Here is a 27,334-nt window from a genome sequence, read left to right as displayed (position 1 = left end):
TACTTGCTTATTTTCATCGCAGGCACTTGACTATTTTTTGTATGGAAAAATGAAAGCATAGTAGTACCTCGATTAATGGTGATAATAAAGATGATTTTTTGAGCCCGGATAGTCGGAAACTACGGTTAGTCCTAATTATGACGGCCTCAAAGACTTGCAAATTTCACATCTCGCATATACGAAATGAAAAAAACATGAGCAAAAATGTGCTAGTATTTTCATAGATCTGAGAACAGATTTCGACAGTATATCCCAAACAAAACTTATGGGAAAATTAGATAATCTGAACATTAAAAAGAATGTAGAAAAATTGGATAAAAAGCTACCTAAATAATCGCCCTCAATATGTCAAAATAAACAATGTATATAGCAATGAAGATACATCTAATTATGGAATCCCACAAGGTACGGTACTGGGTCCAATATTATTCATCTTATATGTAAACGGGATATTTTGTCAAACACTTCATGGTAATATAACCTCTTATGCTGACAATACAGTCATCATTGAAAGTGACAATACATGGGAATTAGTCAAACTAAAAGCAACAGAAGACACAAACACTCTTAAATACTGCTTTAACATAATCTTACTATCTCTAAATAGCGATAAAACTCACGTTATACCATTTGCAATAAAATCAAATGACGTTCCACAAAATTTTGAAATAATTATACACGACAATTTAAAAAAACATAAAAACTGTACAATAAACTGTTCCTCATTGAAAATTTCAAATAAAATTAAATACTTAGGAAAGATCAAATAAACCAAACCGTCAACAAAATAAAAAAAAATAATTTACATATTTTTGAAAATTATAAATTTTTCTCTTTGGAAATTCTAACATCAGTCTACCACGCTTTAGTACAATCAAATCTCCAATAAGCTTTAATCAAATTGTACAACGTCTAATTATTAAAAATAATATTGAAAAAACCAAAAGATTATCCAACACACCTAATTTTTTAAGAATTTTAAGTTTTAAAATTTAATGATCTTGTCCAAAACACATAATAACTCAAATAATAAAAGAAAAACAAAATCACAGCTTTTTAACTGAAAGTCGTACTCGTAAAAAACTTATATTTACAACACAAAAATGTAACACCACTTTTGCTCAACATCATTACATATATATCTAGGGAGAAAATACTTCAACAGCATACCCGAAAATATCAGAACAATAGAAAATCACAAAAACCTACTAAAAGCAATTAAAGAGAAGTTCAATGTAAAAATAGCAAAATGATGAAACTATGTTTATAATTAATTATAAATTTTAATATTCATAATTACAAACACTAAATATTCTTAATCTTGATGCTCACCACCCTTCTAGACACAAGCGCCACCTTCTATAGAAGAGGAACATTAAAAAATCAAAAGCAGTGAAAACTAATTGTATGAATTATTTTAGTTAACATTATTGATTATACTCTGTAATACTATTATACTGTAAATTGATTAATAATTTAATAAATTCTTATTAAAAAAATTGCAGTATACCACATTATAAATACATATTTTTCGCTATACAAATCATCAAAATATTATTATTATTAAATTGTACCACAGATAAGTTATCCTTTTATAGTACAAGCTTTTTTTTATTTTAACAGTCTTTACAATGTGTTGGGAATTTATGAGTTTACAAAAAAAGCTTAAGGTTAATTAAAGTTGTTTTAGAAATTTAATACAATACCACCATTCCTCTTGCCATGCTTCTGTGCTTGAACATATGTTTTAGCGTGTGGTATCTTGAACAAATCGTGGCGACGACTACGGGTATAGTTTTAGGGCAAGTAGGTATGTTTTATTTCTATAAAAACAAATTGAAGTAAAATTGTTTGAAGTAAAAACTTTTTTACAAAATCGTTAAATTACTATGGTAGGACGTTGTAGTTTTTTAAAGTTCGGTAACTTTTAGTAAGTATTTGACTAAAAAGTGTAATTTGTTACATAGAGAAAACTTACTTATTTATAATCTGGTCAAAATATTCGCTTTCCTGTAAAAAATACGACTATAGGCCCATAACGAATGATTGGACAAATTTCATAAAAAAACTATCAGTAAAGCACGAATATGTTATGAGGAAGTAGGAACACGTGTTCTTCAAAATAATATTTTCGCATCTCGTCCATTATATTTATTCGGATAAGGCCACTTGCATTTAATACGTCTGCAAATATATCCTGAATGACTAATGTTTTATTGGGAAATGGTAATGTAGTCACATTTTTACAGTATTTCATTTTTCTCCGTGCATATAGAAACAATTTATCAATGTAGAAGATTTTATATTAAAAAACAAACATTAAAAAATTTTTGTTCTTGTCAAAAATTATTTAATTTTCAATGGTTCGTTTTTCTTAGAGTATACGCAGCTTTTCTGCCTTCACATACTACGCCAATCGCGTAGTTGTCAAAGTGTGTATCTGTCCTTTTCTGACTATTTGATATATAAGTACGTATGGGTAATTAAAAATTAGAATAATTATAAAAACAATCCTAATAATATTATAATTGTTTACTTACTTTCGAATTTTATTATTTAGAGGTAACATTTAGACGCCTACCTGTTAATAAGCAACTTGTAACCATAAAGATTATCTTCAGACTACAAACCACGCAAACCACATTTGAATAAGCGTCTAAAAATAACTTACAAATGCGTTTCACAAACCGTTAGACAACCATCCGAAAATCCACAATTCACCAAGTTACATCATAAACAGAAAATAATACTTACAAATAAGCAATACATAATTTATTATAATAATATGAAATCATTTTTTACCCCCTGATCTAAAGCGGGATATTCCATTTTCAAATAATTTCAGACGAACGTTGAATTCTTTTACAAGAGGTAGGTAAGTACTTAACTACTCCTGCTTTATGATACTATGCCGATGTTCATAAAAGCTTCGCTGTCCATGAAAATAATATAATAAAACACTACCTATCTACCTTCTAAACTCTAGCTGCATAATTTTTACTTTTGTTGATAGTTCCGCTCCAGTGAAATTCAGGTAGGTACTTGCTCAGTTTTTTTTACTATCGACCGCCTACCTGCCCCTAATGCAACCCTATGTGTCGATTCCGCCGGACCAATCATGACAGCGTCTTTTACGCGGCACGGAGCGTTCGGCTTCGTTCGCCTCCGTTCGTATTCCAGTAAGAAAGCGTTCGGGAAAGTCCGGAGCGAGATTCCAGTACGAAAGCGCCTCGGCTTCGTTCGCTTATCAGTTACGAACGCGTCCTCGCATCGTTCGGTTTTGTTTTGTCGTGGGAGCCTTTGACCGATTTCAAATTAGATAATCAAAAACAGCTGACAGCTTGAATTTGTCAAAGATTCCAGAAATTCTAACACACACACTTCTTGTATTTTTAAAATTCATCAGATGTTGTAATATTGTGTTAAATTTATAAGCGCCATACGAAAATATCGGGGAAAGGATTGATGTCTAGGTGCATGGTATTTGTTTTGTTTTTAACCTAACCTCGAGTGATAAGACTAGATGTCAAATATAACTGTTTTCTCATTTTGTTGATAGTAAACAAACAAATGCATTCAAATCCAATTGGATTCGTTATAATAACAGTGATTTTAGAGTGAGTTTTAATTAATGGTTTGAGAATTGACGTCAATTTTTGTTTTACTTTCTGCAAATATTCACTTTATTTGCGCTGAACCGTTCGTGCATTTATTATTTGTGCCGGTGTATACAAACGTACTGCAGTGCACTTGGATGCGGACTTGCCAATCAGGTATTGGAATGCCGAGATGACCATTTTTACAAGATAGTTGGCGTGGAGGAGTTTACGCGCTTTTGAAGCCAAGGTGAGTGAGTGAAGAACGTTCAACATAATATATATTACCTACATACATTATTTATTATAATTTTGTAGGTAAGCCATACATATGATAAATGGATGCAGTATTAAATGCACCACGCGGACGTTAACAGTTACTGTACACAAAACCTGATTTCATTGCCTTTGATGGCTTCTTTCTACATGCTTACATCTTACAAAAGTAAGTAGGCACTAGAAATGGTATTGCCATGTTCTAATTGCATTTAGAAATCATTGCAGTACCTAGATATTAACCTGTCTACCTTCCATTATCAGTATCTAAGTGGGTGCCTACCTCTACTTACATACAAAATGAAGAATCTACCTGGAACATAAGACCGATAAAGCTTTCAGATTACATTATGGAGTTAACGAAGGTAGCGAAACTAGAATCATGTTTGTGTTACTACTGCCTTAAATTACTTTGAATCAATGACATTACACCTACATAAACATATTAAATAGACAACTATGAAAGTTTGTGAGAATGTTCCATTCTTGATGCAATAATTAAATAAATAACACGCAATAAAAAATACGAATTTGAGGTAGGTACCTACTACCGACCTACTTAATTTTTTAGTGCCATTGATTGGTTGAAGGTGATTCTAGTTTTTTAGTATTTAAAAAATATATTTTGTGTTCCATATTTGAGTAATAAAGTGTCCCTGGCAGATGATTTGAAGTGAACGCCATGTTTTGGAGGGAAAGACAGTATGAAAACATTGAGGTTAAGATTGGTGAGTTGAGTATGATTATAAAATGATTTAAGAAGCCTATTTTAGGAATATTTCCATAAGTGCTCTCTGTAGGTAGCTGGTCTTCAAATATTTATAAAAAGGACCTACCCTCATCTATTAAATTAAAATTAAAATTTTAAAATGATTATTATAATTTACACATATTATATGTAGTTTCGATTCATATATTTTGACTAAAATGATGAAGTTCTGCTATTATAGTTGTTTCACAGCTCCATAGCTTACGATGGAAATGATGTAGCCAACTTAAGATAGTTAAAGCCCAGCTACACTACTCGCGAAGTTGATCGAAGTTGACCGAATACGATAGTGTGGGCACGAACTTCACTTCGCTTCGGGCAACTTCGCTTCGCTTCGCCCGACTTCCGATTGTTGTCGGTAAATGCCCCCGAGTCAAAGGACTCGAAGCGTTACTCGCGAAGTTGCACGAGTGTGTAGGCACGCACTTCGAACTTCGGCTAACTTCGTCGAGGACTTCGTCGAAGCGTCGAAGCGAGTAGTGTAGCTGACACTTTAGATTTGTAAATTTCCGAAGGAAAAAAAACTGTGCAATTTTCATAATGCCGGAGCTCAATGTTTCAGAGTATTTACGGCTTAGTCTTGCAAACAAACAAAATTGATTTATACTTATATTTATTGGTAGAAAAAACATGTTAAATAACACAATTTGTGCCATTTATGTTTACAAAAGAGAAACAAAGTCAGCTATTAATAAATCAAATTATATATTCATTAATAATGATGCCTTTTTCTTATAAAAATAATGATATATGCATTTTATATAAAAAAAATAATGATAGATGCATTTTTCCTATTGAAGTATCAACCTAAGCACATTTTTATTAAAAAAAAAACGCACAAAATAATATTTTCATACCCACAATAAATTCTTAGAAAAATATCGCATGGCTCATAAGTGGAACGAGTTATCGATATCTATTTTTCCTCCTTCATATAATCCGGGCCTCTTCAAGACCCGTATTAATAAATCCCATTCTAAAGCCTCTACTTTAATCCGCCTCACACCGCTGCCCATCCGGGTGGCGACATAGCTCCTCTGCCTTTACACTGTACAGACAGGAGCACTCTTGTGAGGTATCAAATTAAAAAAATAGGTACACACGTGACTTCTCATGTTTTATCGGTACTAATTTATTTTCTTTTTTATTTGAAGCAGTTAGCAGGCCTGCAACGATGAACTCTTGTGATGTTGCGAAATTTTCCGATATTTGAAATGTCTGTAAAAAAAATTGGCAATACGATGTATTATTTTCTATTTATTGTTTCTAGTAGCTTATAAGAATACAGGTTATTCTTCAACGTCATTATGCTTTTTTTTGTGTTTTTGACATCGGACGTTGGAAACCTATTTTTCATTGCAGTCATTGCAATGCAATCTCTTAGAGTAGGTACTCTTAGCTATAAATTATTCTTAGTTAAATATTCTTTAACGTTCTTTAAACGGGGCGCTTATTCATGATATTATTTTAAAATTAAGGGTTAAAATTAAATCACACCACTTTCAAATACCATTAATTTAATTTTTCCTTATTCCATTCATGCTTATTTTTTAATAAAAGTCTCGTCTAATATAACATAAAACACCTGCACAAGTAATCGTTTCGCCGGATCTCCTCTCTTTGTGAGGCGAAACGGTCCATTGTGTGATAATAGGGATGCTGTGCCGATGTTGCCGGCTTTATTACTCCTTTACACTGAACTTCTAATCCCTAGAAATTTAATCCGATTTTTTCCGATTTGAAATAAAAATTATCCAATTCCATTTCCCTATTTCCTCCCCCTCCCCACTCACTTCAACCTTATAATATACCAAAATTGGGAACGCCATTGTCTCAGTTGGGGCTCTTGTACGATATTCGCATAAAAAAAAACAATAAGAAGCAGGAAAACAAACAGAAAAAAACGGTTACTCTCCATTGTGTTACTTGTAATAACATATTAATTTAGTGAAAATTATTATTTTTTCCGTGTTATGTGTCCATGTTTATGAAAGCTTCTAAGCGAAAACGCTGCGGTATTTTCACTGTTTTTTATTCTGGAAAAAAATCAAGTTAAATCGCGATAATTGGTATTTTTATGTTAGCGAATACATTTTCTATAACGATTTGTTCGAATGAAAATGTTTCATTTTCGATTTGCCGCCAAAACGATATGTTTGTTCGAGAATTCGGCGGCGTTGACGCCACGTCAGGCAACGTTGGTGACAGCCGTCTTATCAGCCAGTGGAAGTTTCTACGTCGTAATGAAGTTGTTGCCAATTGGAACCGCTTCGGAATGTGCGGTTTTTCAAATACATAATTCTGAAAGAAAATGTTAAAATAATACATATTTAATACAATGATCAGAAACACAAAAATATACTTTAAAACTTGCGCACATTTTAAACGGAATTCATAGTTTGTGAAAATTCCCCATTGCAACCATTTCATTATTTCGTTTGAATGATTTCAAATTCTCGATGTTAATCGCAAAACATTGTTCGAATTCAGCATACGCGCACGCCCACAACCCACTTCTACCGGTTTATCTTTTCAGTGGTCCCTTAGTTCAAAAGGCTTACTGTGAGAAGGTTCAAAATTATTACTTTTAATCCGGTCAACCGTTACTAAATTATAATATTATAATCAAGGCGCTATGTGTGATTTTTAGCCTAATATGCGGTGGCTCGAAGATAATTGGCTGATATGATGTAATATTTTTTTTTCATTTTGCATTATTTATTCATTATTAATTGTACGCGGACGTCATTACAGATGTCTTGCGAACACATAAACGAAAATATTCTGAATATAAGGACACCTAGCTCCGAAATGTGACGCGTTTTGTCTGTTTCTTGTAGTGAATCTCAACTGCCCAGATGTATTGGGACTGTGAAATTCCCAGTTTTTTCAGGGATTTCAATTCAGGGATTTTTTTCCATGCTTTAGAAAGTGGGGAGGGAAAGGAGACAGAAAAGAGGCAGGTTAGGAAGTGTGTGATTCTGTCCGTGTGTAATTATGGCATTGTAATATTTGCGTGTACATGATATTCACGACTGCACAGAGAAAAATTAGTATTGCTGATTTATTAAAAATCTCTTCAAATTATTAAAATTTGGTTAAAAGCGGGATTGCAGGCCGCTTCCTGATAAACTTTTAGTTTATTCGTAATAAAATCGGAACACGTGTTCACGCACCTGCGTTTGTATAAATAATATATAACGACTTAATGCGAAAATGTTAGGATTTTTATGAACACGAGTTTCGACATTTATTCTAAAAATGTATTTTACTAAAAGTTTGTCAAAAAACCTATGAATTCATACGTTAGGGGCCTGCAATCCCATTTTTAACTGGATAATTAATAATTTGAAGAGAGTCTTAATAAACTTGCATCATGTAACCGGGAGGTATGGTGGTCGCAGAGAGAGGTCAGGTAACATTTGTCACACTAATCTAGTATCTTCTGTCTTTTTCGATTTCATACAAGACATGTGAGTACGATGATTATTCGTCGAAGACGTACGTACCCTCTCTGGGACTATTCTATTGACAGATTGGATGAAAGGCTACACGCTATCGGTTCCGACACGCACTAGTTATTTCAACCACGTTCATATTTAATAAAGAATCTTTATTATTCTGACACGACCCGTTTCAAGTCACTTGATCTAGTCATGTGCCATTGAGTATAACAGTTTGCTAGGGACAGAGTCCATTAAAAAATCATCCCTTAAGTCTTCGAACTACTTGTTGACGGCCTTCTTGGTATATTTAATAGCCGATAATTATTAAGATTGGTGTATTAAATGCTGTTGAAATGCGTAGAGGTCCCTGAGGCGTATGTGTGGTAAGACCATGTATGATCGTGGGAGGAATGTGGAGATCCGCAAAGAGTGCAAGGCTGGTAATGAGTAAGATCAAGAAATGGACGCTCAGATGGTTTGGGCATGTACAGCGAATGAGCGAAGGAAGGAGTGTAAGGAGAATATACGATGCAAATGTGAATGGTAGCAGAAGTCGGGGATGCCCGAGGAAGACATGGCACGACCAAGTGAAACAGATACTTGAGTCGGGCCATGTCAAGAGTCAGAATAATAGAAGCGTATGTATGATACGATGTAAGAATGTGAATGAGGCAAGGAGTGTGTGCCAAGACTGAGTTGTTTGGCGGTCCGTCCTCTCTGCCTATTGTGATGGTAAGTTAGTTAGTTAGGTATAGTTATGAAATTGATTGCGCTTTAATAAACTGTAAAAAATAGTTAACTCGGCATATCTTGGATTAATAAAAAATAAAATGAATGCACAATGCAAGCCTTTACAATAGCCACTAAATTCTTGTATAAATACGAATTCCAAGATTCAATCTAAGTTCTAAAGATCCGTCTACACCTATACACACAGCGATTTGCTTGCGCAAACAGTTTGTGCAAAAGTCGCAAAATTTGAAGTGTGTGCAAGCCATTTGCGCATTATACAGTTTTTTTTCCGTTTTAACGTATTTGCTTACTTGTTTTTATTTTATTTTCTTAAATTAGCTCCACACATGGGGGCCCTGAGGGAAAAAAATCACTCAGGGCCTGTAATATTTGGGGATGCTGTGTGGAGAGTCTTTTTATGGAAAGGAAGGAGGTTCTGAGATAGAAAAAAAGTATGAAGTGTGGGTAGGAATCTGGGGGGTCAATGTGTCCAGGACGGACTGATGTATGAATCCATTCCTACCACTGACGTGCAAGGCGATGGGTCGAGAGAGTCCGGCTGGAGAAGTCAAAAGGTATCCCTTAACTAATCTCTCGCGATTCGGCCCGCTACGCAGTAGGTAGGCAAGACATAGATAAACCTCACCCCATGAACCCTAAAAAAGTCACAAACCGTAGCGAATCACTTGGGGTGACCTATGGCAGGGATGTTAGTTATACATTAAATGGTTCCTGGGCGGCGCACAGTAGGCTGAAAATCGCCTTTCATAGACATAGAGACTTGAATTTTCAAGGGTATTTTTTTTGGCTAGAATTGGATTCTGCTGATCATTACTATGCTATAAAATTTCGTATGAAGCAATTGAGTGTACAAATGAAGGAGTTATCATTTTTTTTAAGAAAAATGTGTATGGCACTGACATTAAAAATGAGGTTATCTCTGGAATCATAAGGTTGGCCATTATATCCTTGCACACTGATTTACTACTATTTATTTGTATTTTTTGACATACTTCGTACTGTGGCGCAACTTGCGATTTTTTTTTTAAATCCTCAAAGTTGAAAAAAACACTTTTTAATGTTGATGATTAATTTTAATTCTTAAATGCTTTACATATGAGAAGGTTTGCAGTGTAAATAAAATATTGTAAACTAGACAAAGCAACTAGTACACGCAATTGCTTCATACGAAATTTTATAGCATAGCAGAATCCATTTCTAGCCAAAAAAAATACCCTTGAAAATTCAAGTCTCTATGTCTATGAAAGGCGATTTTCAGCCCACTGTGCGGCTGTAGCAACCCATACCCGCCTCTTAACTTGTGCAAAATAGAACAACTTTAGTTTGGGCAGATTAACGTTCGTGCATAGCGTTTGCGCGGTATACCGTTTTCCCGTCTTAACGAACGTGCTTACTTGTATAAATTAGGGTTTTTGCAAGTAATATTGAGCGCGTAGACTGATCTTAAGCTATAAATCCCATAAATATTGGACATATATCTCTGCTGCTCTAATATAATTACATTTTCCTAGAGCTGGAACTAAATTCTGTGCTAAAAATTCCATCGGTGCATATTAAAACTGGCCGAGAGCGAGGGCGGAATTAATCCCGCACGAGCGTTATAAATTCAGCACCTATGGTACTCTTTTTTTCAAGAAATAGTTAATACAAAACATACTAGCAGCGCTTCAGCAGTAAACGATGCAAACCTTAGGAATCTGTTAGCAGCCCGTGTGCGGAGTATTTTTTTTAGAAACAATTGCATTCGAATACGCTTGTGTTCTTGTATACCTATGTTATATACATGTGACAGGTAAAAATATGCTTTTTTGAAAAACAGCGCCATCTGTTGGACGTAAAAGCAAAAAAAAATCTATGATTCAACTCCCAATGAACCACGAAGTTCTACTGGTTTGAAGGCTGTACTTTTGTTCTTTTGCTTTTGATTAAACCATTCCATGGAATCCAGCGTAGCAAGGTAATACTCGGCAAATGCTCTCCTGTCATAACGCTTAAGTGATCATAACACGCCATGCCGTGGCACTATTGTATTATGACATGTACGGGTATCCCTGTATTGTATTATTAAAGTTTGCAGGCTCTACGTGAAGAAGCCGATAATGGCAGAAGTGGGGTGTTCTTACCTATAATGCCGCAGTTCTTAACCGGTGTTCCGTTGGAGCCCCGGTATCACGTTATTTTCCGGAACACTTGTCACCAGGTTACCGGATTTTGCGAAGAGAATTGGTTGAGAAGGTGCCCATAAAAGGTTTTCTTAATAATTTTTCATTTATTTTTCAATTTTATGAGTACATATTGAAAAGAAAAAATATAAGTTTTCGCATTGCCATTCTTTAAAACACAAATCCCGTGGGTTATGTTCTGCGAAATTCAGATTATTTTTTTGCGTGGAAACTCGATGGGTTTTTAAGTAGTCAAAATCCACCAACAAAATTTGAATTTTCTAGGCCACCGCAACTATTTTCAATTCGCCTCTTGATCACCATCATAAGCTACGGAGTTTGAAAAAATAACTTTGAAATCTCATGCGAAATTTGGTAGTACGTATTACTAAGAACTTAGATCTTAACAATGTCCGTATTGCGCATTTTTAAAGAGTGTCATTAATTATTTTTGTATACCGGTTATTAGATGCGATTCTGATATCTGTAACAACTTATTTTAAAAAATATATCTTCGTTTAGTTTTATTATATTATTAATCTTCACATACTTATGAATGTAGGTATTAAAATATTGCGTGTACATGTTTATGAATTCATATTTCGTTTCTCCGAATCGTTCATTCATTTCGTGTTTTGAAATGAATTATGAAAAATATTCAAAGAATGCAGTTTATCACTGCACTTTTTTTTTAAATATCGACTTGGTGAGATAGTGCCATTGAAATACAACGACAAATAGCAGATAACATTTAGTGTCTACTATTGTGCTATTGTTAGGCCTCTATCATCTCATGCACTCCGGGTTATCGGGTCTTTAGGATTTTTTTTTCAAAGTGCATAGTGCTTCAAAGTCCAAATGAATGACTCATTAATTGTTTCTATATAGGCAGATATGGATTTTAATGCGGCATACTAGATTTTGGATTTGTAGGTTGAGGGATAATTTTAAACGATTTATAAAAAAAATATCTTGTGACTGAGTTTTCCTGTTCTGTTTTGTAATTTTTTATTCTTCTGCTCTAAAATTGAACTTCAAAAACTTTTTATAACCGGTGAATTTTCTGGATTACTGAAATATCAAGTCATATTTAAACTCGCTGTTATTTGCCAGCGTCTTTATTCTCAGTTTACTGCGTTATGATTTAGATATTTCTTGTAATTAGATTTCTTCCGTATTTAAGTTATGTCGTGTATTATAATGTCACACATAATTAGAACTTATAAAATGAAAATAATCCTGAAATATAATCGTGAAGAATTCACGGTAACTGGTAACTCAACACAATGACAATTCAACACACCAATAAAAGGTGATATAAAGTGATCAAAAAAAAACTAGGTTACGTATATTATGTTTCCAGGTTAGTTTTTTCATCGCTTTTAATGACTTAATATCACTTTTTTAAGTTGTGTTCAGTTATCATCGAACCAAAGTTTACATTAATTTTTCCTTGTAATCGATCTCTATTCCACAACTGCCTATAATATTTGGTATCAGTTTCAAGGCAACACGTAAGACATTCCGCTTATAACTCCGCTTTAATCTATCCCTCTTATACTATAATACATACAAAATATATTTTTTGAAATGTGTACTTAGGTCTACAATAAACTTACACTGATTTAAAAAAATTTAACACCTCAAAAACTGGATTCAAAACGGGAAGATCTGAATTAGAAATCATACTAAGGCTGGGTTGTTTCCTAGAATTAGAACAATTCATCAAATTTCCAATTTGAATTTCACGATTTGTGAAGATTCTATTGAAGTTTATTACTGGCTAGTTGTTTCACATGGCTGAAATAATAAAAGAACTTGAATAGAACCTTCACAAAACTTGATAATCAACTTTGAAATTTGACGATTGTTAAAATTCTGTGAAACAATCCGTCCAAGGAGACCAAACATAATACTGAAATAGAAACCATACAACTACACTAAAACACACAATCTAATTTTAAAATATATGTAATTCTTTCAGAAAGATAATATGATTTGAGATTATCACGGCAGTATTATCGTGATTTATTTCTTGGGTATCATTCCGTGATCATCATTTATTGTGCAGTCTCACATCTGCCCCGATGATGGACACTGTGACGCTGTCCGAAACAATAATGAATAGTTCTAAAGATGGAGGAAGCCCGACACGGCATTTTACCCCAGCAGTATATGACGCTAATTTTTTCAGCGACTTCATATTACTCAAATAATAACTCATTTGTCGTAAATGTCGTCACACGTCACGTCGTCAGATCTTTGCAAGGATATCGTTATCTCAATTTGTTAGAAAAATTTACTAGGTATAATATATTCATATGTGTATATATGTCAGCGACATGTCAAGGAACTATCGTCGGCAGGGCATTCATTCTATGAGAGGAAGACACTTAAATAGATAAAATTGCACTTAACTGACTCACATCAGAGTGCATCCCGATACATGTTGTATTATGTTACACGTTGTTGCATTTGCTTTTCTAATGCGGGCCATGCACAAACTTAGCTGCGACCAACACGAAATTTAGTTTATTCCGATAATATCGGGAATAACAGTCGAATATAATGGCTTTAGCGCGCCAACCGCAACACCTTGTTTTTCCCATTTTGTACGAGTATCAGATATTATCATTCAATTTGATTATTATATTATTTACAATTTTGTAAATATTTTTAATCTAAATATCTTTAACTTATTGAAAATCCGCCATTCGGAATACAATGGAGCTTAAATGTCTTTATTCGTGTTCCATGACCAAATATGAATAGCCAGGTACTACCCAACCTACCCCTCTCATATTCCCCTCTCCATCCCATCTAATCACACAACAAACCCCAGTTGAGGAGCGTTTTTTCAAACAGAAATATCTACAATGTTTTTATTTATCGTGGGAAAGTTTTATGTGAATAATCGATCGGGTTCAGTATTTTCTTTTAATGCACATTCAATTTACTGTTGGACCTGATGAATAAAAATAAAACTCAATTAATTTATTAATTTTACAAAAGAGAAATATCAAGCGAAATATCCCCTTAGTTCTAAATAAGAAAAAAATGTTCCTCATTAAAATTAATGTTGCTTTATCTTACCTAATTTGAAAAAAAAACATAATACCTACCGATGATACTTACATACAACAAAATTGCAGTAAAAACCTTGGTAAAATTTTTGGTAGGGAATCAGAAATATTTTTTTAAATAGATGAATAGATTCAACGTATCTTAAGGCCTACTCAGATATGTTGAAATAGCATAATAATGGATATTTTACCTTATATACCTACCTAATTAGGTACTTCACTTTTACGCAGATGTTTGTGTGTAGATATTTAACTTTGTGAAAATTTATTATTTTTTGTAAAATATTTGAAAATCTGAATTGGTCATTTCGAAGACTTTCATAGAGATTTAGAATAAAAAAATTGAAGAAACCGCTTTGAGTAGATATTAATTTAACTCGGGTATTGGGGGTTCGATCATCAACTAGATTACTCCTGCATCATTGCACAAGTAAGATTTTCCGTATAAAATGAAGTTTTCGGCGTTGTTGTGAATTTGATATTTCTTGTAATTAATTTTTTTCTGTATTTAAGTCATATCGTGTATTATCATGTGAAACGATATTAAAAGAAAATAATTCTGAAATATATTCGTAAAATAATAGTTGAGATGGGCTGATAAATTGATTATTTGTAACCCGGTAATGCTGTATTTCAAAAAAAAAAAACACTTTTTGTCTTGATCTATTTTGTTCTTAATTTATAAATTATTTAAAGGATTTTACAAAAGTATTATTATCAAAACAATAAATACTGTTAATTCGTCCATACTACATAATCGCTACATGCAATTCTTGCGAAGATATACACCTACGACGATTTAAAAAAAAAAAATATTTTGAACCCCATTTCAGCCCTTCACCGCCACTCGAGATCACCACCGCCCCCTTGGATCTCACCATCGCCCCCGTTAGGAATCAAAACTCTAAACTGTCACATGCGACATAGATAGATGAATAAGTATAACACAATATTGTATGCAACATCATTTACCTTAAAGATTTCTGCTACATTTTAATTGAAATTTCTCGCTTGCAATTATTATCCATCTACCTTTCGATTATGTGTCGAATCGAATTGTGCCACATTTTCTATTCATTTCTTTGTATCATAATAGATAATAGTGAATCACTGTAAGATAACACTATAACGATAGATAATAAAACACCGTCTTTCTTCACCGGTTGTTATAAAGACATTTTCGCAATAAAGAGCTCTTACATTGAATGTCCGTAGTAAAGGTACAATTATCAGAACGGTAAATTTCCCGGTAACGAGTAGTAGTTGATATTCCGATTGATACGTCGAGTCTGATCATCCGTAATAATGTGTGACCTGGATATGTGACGTTGGAAGAAACAGACAGACGGCCAATACAATTATAATTATTGTAGAATTATCCTACTTACGATAGAACTATGAATGAATCGTTTAAAACTGTTTTCTTTATTAAAGTAGCTCATACAAAAAAATATATGATAAACAAAATACTTACTCGCTTCGCTACCTGGTTTCGCTGAGATGTAAGTTGAAATTTGTAGATCAGATAATTATTTGTTTTTCGGAGTGTCATCTATGTACTCATCTTTCTATCTATGTACAAAGAAGAGTGTCTGTGGCAGCGTGGCGGATGGCGTGGCTTGGTTTTTAATGCAAATCAGTTTTATTACAAGATTTATGAAATTTTGCACATTTGACCTTCAAAACAAGTCTACGTGAGAAAACCCACCCCGTCCCCTTTTACAATCTCTTAAAGCAGTTTTTGATACTTGTTGATGAAATTTTGCTCACTTGACGTTAGAAGTAAGAGGAAATTTGCTATGTACGCTCGATTTCTAAAATCTCTGCGTAAACGCCGGGGATTCAGCTAGAAGCAGTTGTTGTAAACAAGTGTTGGGGGACCACCATTTAGAATCGAAACCTTCGATTTTAGTGACCACCCCTGAATAAGGTAACCGGATAACTTAGCACAATGACAATTAAACATACGTTTAAAAAGTTATATAAAATCACGAAAAGGGTTGAAACTAAAACTAAGTTAAATAGGGAATGTAGGGTAGGCTCAAAAGAAAAACAAAAAAATATTTTTATTTATAGCTACAGCAATCCTGATGAGTTAAAAAAATATAATAGGACTGGAGGAACTAACAATTGTGATGTTTTGGACATCCACAAAAATAAACGATAAATAATAAAATAACGTGCTCTAAAAATTTTTTGTTTAAACAACGACGGAAGATTTATTGACAGACAGGCCTTGAGTAAACAGATTCCCACGGGAAAGGAGAGACCGGAGCACAGTCAGGTTTGGAACTTGAGTGCGTTGACAACTCCATGAAATCTATACAAATGAGAAGTGTTGTGTGAAATTGCAGTGAATTAGTGGATTCAGTTGGTGTTAATAGTATTGCGGAATATTGAATTAAAGTGAAAGATTATTGATCCGGTGTTTGTGTGAAGTGAAAGTGATTCGACTCAGTGAGAAAACAATTAATAATAATGACAATAATAATAATTGGATAATTTGTAGAGCGCCGTTTTGTAAAAACCCACCTCAGGGGCGCCAGGTGTTGTGCAATCGCGATTGTGTTATAAAGTTGTGTTGATTTAAACGTGATTTCGTATACAGTTCGAACTAGATTGCTTGTCTTAAAAACATGAAAATAATAAAAATAATGATCGCGTTTTTAAAACAAAGTGAACATATAAAGGCAGGAAGTGTTTAATCGGGCTAAGTTATTGATTTGGCGAGATGGCATTCTATCCACGGAGACCGAAACCCAGAGAATCAAATAGATTATTAACTGTGGGTTCGAATCCTAACAGATTAGGGAGGTACAATTTTATTTACAGGAATATTTAATTACCCTTTTATAAGCGTAGGGAGGAGGTCGAAAATTAAAGTGATTTAGCTATATAGTGTAACCAGGTAAGCTTCACGCTGAGAATGAGAGGTGCCTAACTGGGTGAGTTTTTTATATTATTTATTAAATTCCAGAGGACCCCCTTTAAAAGACGGATACAACTAAGTTTACGACACCTGCCGCCCAAATAATGTTATCATTAAAAGGAATACCCTAGACGGATTGTCAATCAGCTGTGAGTGAGAGACGGGCCAATGACTTTTCATATATAGGCCGAGAGGCGCGGAGTACAGTCAGTCAAAGGGGAAGTTTTGCTAGCGTATGCCGTCCCAAATTGAAAGCGTTCGGATGCAACCAGACGGAACAAAATGAAAACTTTTCTTCTGTTATTTGACTTTTCTAATTTAATACTTTTCATCTATTGTTTGACTTTCTAAGTTACGAATTGGGATGCACAAAAACAAATCTAAAGTCGAAAGAGGGAGATGGTCATCTCCGAAATAAAACTACCAACCGAACAACTTTTCTCAACAGGTACCTTTCGAGAGGTAGGCAGCCTCTTTAAATTAAATGCAAAAATCAAACCAATTATCCGTTTATACCTACCTGAGAGGATAGGTATTCAGTAGGAGTTACCCATACCTAATACACGAGGATGCTAGTAACCTCATAAAATAAATACTGGAACCAAATATTAAAATACAGACAGTCCTCATCCCAAATTTGGCATATCGAGTAGACCTTACATATATCTCACATGATAATTGGCTGAATGGGTAGGCACACAACCTATCGTTAATAAGCGGGCAAAATGTCGACAAGATCGTCGTGTGTTATCTATGTATTGACCTAGAAAGGGATGTAAATCCCCGACGACGTGGGAGTTACAATGTTTTCTAGAGGTGGCTCGTAACTTAGGACCTTACGTGTCACATTTTCGCGACTAGATTCGTGAAAAGGGATGTTATGGTTTTCCCCTTCTACACTCAGTAAAGTAGTTTATCCTGGAGGTGTTTGAGATTGGGGCAATTCTGAAATTGGTGAAGAGACCTGGTTTTCTTTATTCTGGCGTGAAGGTTGCCGATTTGGAACAAGGGGAGACCCAGCCGGTTGTGATATCCAGACACGCAGATATCGATCGCCTTGCTCAAATTATCATCCATCAGTTTTGTTTGGTAAGCGGAGGAGCCAATCTTAACTTGAAAAAAATTCATTTCCTTTCCTCTCCTTCCCCTCCCAAAATATATACATGGATGGCGCCGACAACTAACACCATAAATTTATCGTATGTATATCACATATATAAAATCTAACACTTTATTATATTCACATTACCCTACGATAGGTAGAATCGAGTAGCTAGGGGGGGGTGAGCAGGCGACTTAGAAGATAAGGTTTATAAAATGGTTTTGAAAAACAGCGGTAATGGATTCAACTCACTCTATCTCAAAAGAACCAAGGGATACCACACAAAACATAAATAACTAGGTTTCTAAACCGAGAAACAAAAACCCAACACAACGTTCGGTGAAGCCTTTTTATACTGAACCGTCACGTGAAATGAGTACGTTCAAGGTCGTACGTCACGTAGACAAACTAGGATGTACACACTTGAAGGGGTGTGTAATAAAGAAAAGACGGCAGGGAGGACCTTCCTACCCCGGATATATATATAACCAAAGCCTTATGGAAAGGTTACCTATGGGACTTAAGGAAAATGTATCGTAGAAAGAAGAGAAGGAAAAGTTTGAAGTAGAAAGGGCAGATCATTACATCTGATGCCGCAAACCAGGAGAGATAGATATACAAGCTGGTTTGAATTCATTACTGTTGTTGAAAAAAAAAAATGGATTTCATAAACCTTATTAATTCACATTAACAGCAAAAGAAATGGTACCTATCGTCAAAAATGATAACAGAGACATCGTACTTCAAAGGCAAAATAGAATAAACAGACAGACCCGGAAAACATTGAATTCATTGTGACGACAAAAAACATCTAAAATGTTCATAAACAACGAAGCCAAAGGATAAACAAACATCGAAATCGGATTAATTATAACACAAGAATAAGATAGCTGGGACAAATCTAAAATAAACATTGCATTCAGATATCGTGAAGTATATGGCATATTTTATACCGTTGATATTTGAATAAATGTAAACAATTATTGTTTATTCCAGATCTAAAAGGCAGAGAATGTTTAAGACATAAATAATAAAAGACAGACAAAACCATCGGATCACCGCCGAGGACACAAAATAAAAACAAATCAACATGAAAATAAATAACACTCGAACATAATACAAATAACGTATTGAGGTGAAACAACACTGTTTAAACAAATAACTCAGAGTTTAAAAATAAACAAGTGTGACATGACATATTGAATTTCTACCCATAGAGACACAAAAACACTTGAAAAGCTGAGGGCGGAAAAAAACTCACCAGTAGAACAAGCCGATAATCACGGGAACCAAAAAAAATAAACAGATGCTAGGTTAGAAACGAAGAACAGGGGCGCTCAACATTTTGGAAGAATTAAAATAAAATTTAAAGTAAAAAATAAATACAGAGGTATTCGAGAAACGTAAATTACCTATAGTTATTTCTAATCCCATCGACTAACACGAGGAAGCGAGATTACCCGTTGGGCTTAGAACTAAAGGGAGGCTGTGATGTTTTGGACATCCACAAAAATAAACGATAAATAATAAAATAACGTGCTCTAAAAATTTTTTGTTTAAACAACGACGGAAGATTTATTGACAGACAGGCCTTGAGTAAACAGATTCCCACGGGAAAGGAGAGACCGGAGCACAGTCAGGTTTGGAACTTGAGTGCGTTGACAACTCCATGAAATCTATACAAATGAGAAGTGTTGTGTGAAATTGCAGTGAATTAGTGGATTCAGTTGGTGTTAATAGTATTGCGGAATATTGAATTAAAGTGAAAGATTATTGATCCGGTGTTTGTGTGAAGTGAAAGTGATTCGACTCAGTGAGAAAACAATTAATAATAATGACAATAATAATAATTGGATAATTTGTAGAGCGCCGTTTTGTAAAAACCCACCTCAGGGGCGCCAGGTGTTGTGCAATCGCGATTGTGTTATAAAGTTGTGTTGATTTAAACGTGATTTCGTATACAGTTCGAACTAGATTGCTTGTCTTAAAAACATGAAAATAATAAAAATAATGATCGCGTTTTTAAAACAAAGTGAACATATAAAGGCAGGAAGTGTTTAATCGGGCTAAGTTATTGATTTGGCGAGATGGCATTCTATCCACGGAGACCGAAACCCAGAGAATCAAATAGATTATTAACTGTGGGTTCGAATCCTAACAGATTAGGGAGGTACAATTTTATTTACAGGAATATTTAATTACCCTTTTATAAGCGTAGGGAGGAGGTCGAAAATTAAAGTGATTTAGCTATATAGTGTAACCAGGTAAGCTTCACGCTGAGAATGAGAGGTGCCTAACTGGGTGAGTTTTTTATATTATTTATTAAATTCCAGAGGACCCCCTTTAAAAGACGGATACAACTAAGTTTACGACACCTGCCGCCCAAATAATGTTATCATTAAAAGGAATACCCTAGACGGATTGTCAATCAGCTGTGAGTGAGAGACGGGCCAATGACTTTTCATATATAGGCCGAGAGGCGCGGAGTACAGTCAGTCAAAGGGGAAGTTTTGCTAGCGTATGCCGTCCCAAATTGAAAGCGTTCGGATGCAACCAGATGGAACAAAATGAAAACTTTTCTTCTGTTATTTGACTTTTCTAATTTAATACTTTTCATCTATTGTTTGACTTTCTAAGTTACGAATTGGGATGCACAAAAACAAATCTAAAGTCGAAAGAGGGAGATGGTCATCTCCGAAATAAAACTACCAACCGAACAACTTTTCTCAACAGGTACCTTTCGAGAGGTAGGCAGCCTCTTTAAATTAAATGCAAAAATCAAACCAATTATCCGTTTATACCTACCTGAGAGGATAGGTATTCAGTAGGAGTTACCCATACCTAATACACGAGGATGCTAGTAACCTCATAAAATAAATACTGGAACCAAATATTAAAATACAGACAGTCCTCATCCCAAATTTGGCATATCGAGTAGACCTTACATATATCTCACATGATAATTGGCTGAATGGGTAGGCACACAACCTATCGTTAATAAGCGGGCAAAATGTCGACAAGATCGTCGTGTGTTATCTATGTATTGACCTAGAAAGGGATGTAAATCCCCGACGACGTGGGAGTTACAATGTTTTCTAGAGGTGGCTCGTAACTTAGGACCTTACGTGTCACATTTTCGCGACTAGATTCGTGAAAAGGGATGTTATGGTTTTCCCCTTCTACACTCAGTAAAGTAGTTTATCCTGGAGGTGTTTGAGATTGGGGCAATTCTGAAATTGGTGAAGAGACCTGGTTTTCTTTATTCTGGCGTGAAGGTTGCCGATTTGGAACAAGGGGAGACCCAGCCGGTTGTGATATCCAGACACGCAGATATCGATCGCCTTGCTCAAATTATCATCCATCAGTTTTGTTTGGTAAGCGGAGGAGCCAATCTTAACTTGAAAAAAATTCATTTCCTTTCCTCTCCTTCCCCTCCCAAAATATATACATGGATGGCGCCGACAACTAACACCATAAATTTATCGTATGTATATCACATATATAAAATCTAACACTTTATTATATTCACATTACCCTACGATAGGTAGAATCGAGTAGCTAGGGGGGGGTGAGCAGGCGACTTAGAAGATAAGGTTTATAAAATGGTTTTGAAAAACAGCGGTAATGGATTCAACTCACTCTATCTCAAAAGAACCAAGGGATACCACACAAAACATAAATAACTAGGTTTCTAAACCGAGAAACAAAAACCCAACACAACGTTCGGTGAAGCCTTTTTATACTGAACCGTCACGTGAAATGAGTACGTTCAAGGTCGTACGTCACGTAGACAAACTAGGATGTACACACTTGAAGGGGTGTGTAATAAAGAAAAGACGGCAGGGAGGACCTTCCTACCCCGGATATATATATAACCAAAGCCTTATGGAAAGGTTACCTATGGGACTTAAGGAAAATGTATCGTAGAAAGAAGAGAAGGAAAAGTTTGAAGTAGAAAGGGCAGATCATTACACAATGAATAGGTGGTAGTTAAAGAGTACACTTTGACATCGGTATTTTGATATCAAAATTATAAGTTTCGCATAAAAAACCGTGCAAAAATAGAAAAAGGGAAGTTAAGTAGAAAAATTTAGAAAAACACTAAAAAAGAAACACGCACAAGTATACACATAAGCACAAAGCCAAGATAGGAAGTTACAAAAAGTACTTATCCTCTAATGCAGTGCTCCGCAACCTTTTCTCACCTACGACACACCAAATTTCTTCCTAGAATTCCGCGGCACACCAAAAGCTAAAATATATACATATAAAATTGATACACAAATTTTACAATAATTTCTTTTTTATTTGAAAACTATACATACATACATATAACTATAAAAGTTTTCAACTAGCAAATTACATACATATAACTATAACATATTTATTTTTACGCATTCTTAATAATTATTATAAAATAATAATACATTAATGAGCGATCAATTGTTAAATTAACCTGCGATTGTTTATTAACCTGCGCTTGTTTTAATGAATACAAAAGTTTTAAATTTTTAGATTTTTGACAGCGCAACCCGAAATTCTTGGTAACCTTTTAAGCATGACCGCTTATCATTTTTAATTAATACAAGCGTTGAAAAACTTTGCTCACATAAATATGTCGTTGAAAATGGAAGTAGTGTTAAGAATGCTTTGATGGAAATGTGAGGATATTCCTTTTTAACGTAAATCCGGAAAACATCTAATTGATCTTCGGAGAAGTGAAGTTTTAATGTCATGTCATTATTTAAATCTGTAAATTCCACTCGAATTTGCAGAAGCATTGCTTCTGTAGAATTTATTGCATTGGTTGCAAAAGGATTTCGAATCCAATCGTATTGTTCCGTATTAATGGAATAAAAATATCGACCAAATTTCTGCTGAAGCATACTTAAATGTTGTTGGGCCAGATCCACAGTTTATTGTTTGTTTTTAATTGTACGATGGTTGATCCCTTGGTACATTTCCAAACATCCTTTTTGCAACACTTTCTGCCGAAGTTCGTTATTAAGTTTATTCAAATGCTCGAATATATCAGCCATGTATGCAAGTTTGGCTATCCAGTAATTATCATCGAGGTACTGATATAGTTTGGGCATATTTTGATTTAATCGAAACTCACACACCTCGTAACGAAGCTCAACCAATCTAGCCAAAACATTGCCTCGGAATAGCCAACGAATTTCAGTATAAAACAATAAAAATTCATATTCGGCTCCCATTTCTGCACAGAGTATTCCAAAGATTCACGAGTTTGGGGCTCTTGATTTAATTATGTTTACGATTTTAATGCATTCATTCATCGTGTTCAAAAGTTCCTCCGGTAAATTTTTGACCATCAATGCTTCTCGATGTATGCAGCAGTGTGTAAATCGTAACGTTGGATTTTTTCGTTTTACATAAAAGACAAAACCCTTTTTACTACCCGTCATTGCCGCAGCGCCATCCGTGCAAACAGCAATGCAATTGCTCCATTTAATATTATATATTTTGAAGAAATCATCGGTTACTTGAAAAAATTCTTCACCGGTAGTTCGCTCTGGAACCTCCTTACAAAATAAAAAATGTTCTTTAAGTCCTCGTCAACGAAAAGTACAATAGCTATCAACTGTGCTTATTTTTAAAATCGGTTGTTTCGTTGATCTGAAGCGCAAATTTTTCAGCCAATAGAAGTTTTCTAATCAGTGTTTCTAATATTATTGTGAATACGTCTTTTAACAGTATCTGCATACAATGAAAAATAGACAATATTATGAAAAATATTTTGTCATTGTGTATTAAATACATAATGAAATATTGTAAAATGTCAAATACATTGAATTTGACCGCGGCACACCTGTGACCGGCTCACGGCACACCAGTGTGCCACGGCACACCGGTTGCGGAGCACTGCTCTAATGCATTGGTAAAAAATAGATAAAATGCTTGATAACAAATACAGGGGATAGAAGTGCTATTTTCGCATTTTTTCATATATTAATCGGGATAAGCGCAGCCGCACAAACACGTGTTCCTTTATATTTTAAATGTACTAATATTTTATTAATAAATCAAATTTTTAACAAGATTTTAATAAATCAGCCTTACTCATTTTTCTCCGTGGGAGCTAAAAATCTTTTGCTTTTGCCTAAAAAATTCTACGCAATTTTCATTCAGCTCATAAGTTACCGTTATAATGTTTTGCCTACTTCAGCTCCTATCATATTTTCTGCTTTATAGTTTAAAAAACGCATAGAGCGAGCTTTATGATCGTGAGTGGCAGCCAGACGGGTCCGATTTAGACTTTTTTCTCTCCGATTCACGAACTGGCCAAAGTCAGTAGGTACTTCTTTGTCATAATGTACCCTCCTGAAATGATAATATTTACTTGGAGATTCTTTACGCCCTCGTTTTTACGACACTTCACCCCGAGGGTGCATGTTAAGGTGGAGAAGATATGTTAGAGAATGGAGATAAGGGCAGAAGGAGGCAGTGAGTACGGCACGGTCTTGTTTATGAGATCTTTACAAACACTGGAGTTCTCATCTGTAAACCTAAGCGTGAGTGTTTTTTTTGAGGCGTATGATTGGCCAAGCAGCGAAATCGAAAGAAAAGTAAAGCATTTTTGCGATATTTTTAATTTATCTATATAACAATGACTATAGTACACGGAGAAAAAATAGTGTTGTTGATTTATTAAAATCGGTTTAAAAAGGGATTAAAGGCCATTTCCTATTGAACTTCTAGTACATTCCTAATATATCGGAACATGTGTTCATGCACCTGCATTTGTCCTGATAATATACAATGACGAAATGTGAAAACATTAGAATTCTTACGAATTTGTTTTCTGACATCGCGATGACACATGCGTGTCTTACTGAATGTTCATTAAAAATAGTTAAAGGCCTGCAATCCTGTTTTTAACCAAATTACGAATAATTTTATCTCAATAAGTTTTCTCCGTGTACGCAGGTTTTTGTTTTAGAAGATTTTTTATTTTTAGGTTACGTTACGTTAGGTAGGTTAGGTTAGGTTAGGTTAGGTTAGGTTAGGTTAGGTTAGGTTAGGTTAGGTTAGGTTAGGTTAGGTTAGGTTAGGTTAGGTTAGGTTAGGTTAGGTTAGGTTAGGTTAGGTTAGGTTAGGTTAGGTTAGGTTAGGTTAGGTTAGGTTAGGTTAGGTTAGGTTAGGTTAGGTTAGGTTAGGTTTGGTTTGGTTAGGTTAGGTTAGGTCTGGTCAGGTCAGGTCGGGTCGGGTCGGGTCGGGTCGGGTCGGGTCGGGTCGGGTCGGGTCGGGTCGGGTCGGGTCGGGTCGGGTCGGGTCGGGTCGGGTCGGGTCGGGTCGGGTCGGGATTGGGTCGGGGTCGGGGTTGGGTTGGTTGGGTTGAGTTGGGTTGGGTTAGGTTGGGTTAGGCTAGGTTAGGTTAGGTTAGTGTACCTACGCTTGTTAGGTAGGTACTTATTTTTATAGTGTACCTACACTGTGTTGTTTAAAAAAATATTTCTCTACCGGTTTCGACATATTCGTATCATTAACCAGCATTTTAAAAACTAACTTATTATTATCAAATATTTTGAAAACAAAAGGAAAAGTGAAGAAACGCACTTTCACAACAGATGAGCTAACCAGAGTGGCAATATGATTAAATCCAAATTAAACACTGCTTTTGGAAAATCTAAATACCTTTACTCTTAGTTCTATAATTCGCTACTAACCACCACATGAAAACGGATAGTGCAATTGATTGTATATCTTTTAATTTAAATTTTATTTTGATTTATATATTACACTTAACACACGAACAATGAAAAACTGTAGCTATGAATATTGTAGGTACCTAGGTACACCTGAATACAGCAAAGACAAATTGCATAACAAACATACGCCGGTAATTATTATTTCTGAGCAAGGGTTCAGTAAAATTCACGCTTTATGAGATATCAAAAGTTTTTCTGATTACAGCCCTGATAAATGTGTGGCTATACAGGGTGTTAAGGGACGTACTTGACTTGCTTGAACCAGTGATTCCCGACATTATTTGGAATAAAATATGTGAATTAAATTTTGGTCTCCGGTGACTTTTTTGATGTTTTTCTACAAAAACATTTTTTTTAAATTTTTTTAATTTAATTAATTTAATAGGCACACCACGTACCTTGCTAGCAGAACTATGAACAGTATTAACTCGAATAATGGTACGACTGAAGACGAGAAAGTGCATCGGAAGATAGTGATGGTAGGCTGGCTGAGTTTGTTCGAGTCTAAATAGATCTAGAGCATAGACAGTCGTATTTGATTTAATGTGAAACTCACAAACATGGTAGACACAAGGTAAATAATGCATTAATAAATAATGTGCCATGAAAGCAGTTAATTTAAATACCTCGTTGAAAAGCATCAAGAGTTTGTATATTAACCTTATTTTTGTTTATTCTATCTCCAGATTTATGTGTATATTAGTTTTACTACCTGGTCTCACCAGAATTTCATCACCATTTTTAATTTTTTTTCTAGTTGAATTATTGAATTTTATTAAAAATATGGCCCAATAATTATCTTATTTTTTCGAAGTTATAAATCGATATTTTTTTGGAAAAGAGCTCATGATGGATATGCCACTATGACTGAAATTGTTGCGTTGACCTGAGCATTCTAGTTAGATAGAACCAGTGCTAATTTCATAACGCCAGAGCTCATCTTTCGAGAGTACGATTTTTGAATGTGTCAATTTTAATAAATTAGCCCCAACAGCTCCCTACTAGCCGGAACCGGTGTGAATAAGTCATCCCTAATTGGAGTATGTTGTGAGGCTGAAGGGTTTAGGGAGGGTTAGGAGATGAGGAAGAGGATGGTGGGAAAATACCTATTTGGCTATTCAGACATGGTCATCAAAGCCACTTCAAACAACCTTTTGATTGTATATGGTATATCAGAGCGGTACTGACTATAACATCTACCTGTATAATAATATCTGTACCTACTATATATATCCACACAGTCTTCTTCATTATGTCTATCATTTGAGTCATCGTCATTGTAAAGTACCTAAATTGCTCCAGTATCCATAGGTATATTAATTCATACTTCAAGAAAGGATCTCTAAAATGTATAAGATTAAAAATAACACCACGCTTTTATCATAATAGAATGTCACAATTGCTTCTTTTCATATCGAAGACACCATCCATCTCCAGGTAAAAAAAACATCAACTACTATACACTTTTTAGTCTAGTCAACCCAA

At 34.7% G+C, this 27,334-nt stretch overlaps 1 protein-coding gene across 1 annotated transcript in view; it reads left to right on the top strand.

Moving 5' to 3' along the window:
• Nucleotides 1-3,370: 3,370 nt before the first annotated feature.
• Pgant9 (polypeptide N-acetylgalactosaminyltransferase 9) overlaps nucleotides 3,371-27,334 on the top strand; it is a 704,637-nt gene continuing 680,673 nt past the window's right edge. Inside the window, exon 1 of the mRNA XM_089636833.1 lies at nucleotides 3,371-3,846. The gene's annotated coding sequence lies outside the window, so the exon portion shown is untranslated. The remainder of the gene's footprint in view (nucleotides 3,847-27,334) is intronic.

This window comes from Hesperophylax consimilis, chromosome 10 (genome assembly GCF_061612785.1).
Source record: "Hesperophylax consimilis isolate HC1 chromosome 10, BYU_Hcon_1.0, whole genome shotgun sequence".
Classification (NCBI taxonomy): Eukaryota; Metazoa; Arthropoda; class Insecta; order Trichoptera; family Limnephilidae; genus Hesperophylax; species Hesperophylax consimilis.
Note: the sequence above shows the minus strand (reverse complement) of the source record. Positions and strands in the feature narration are given on the sequence as shown.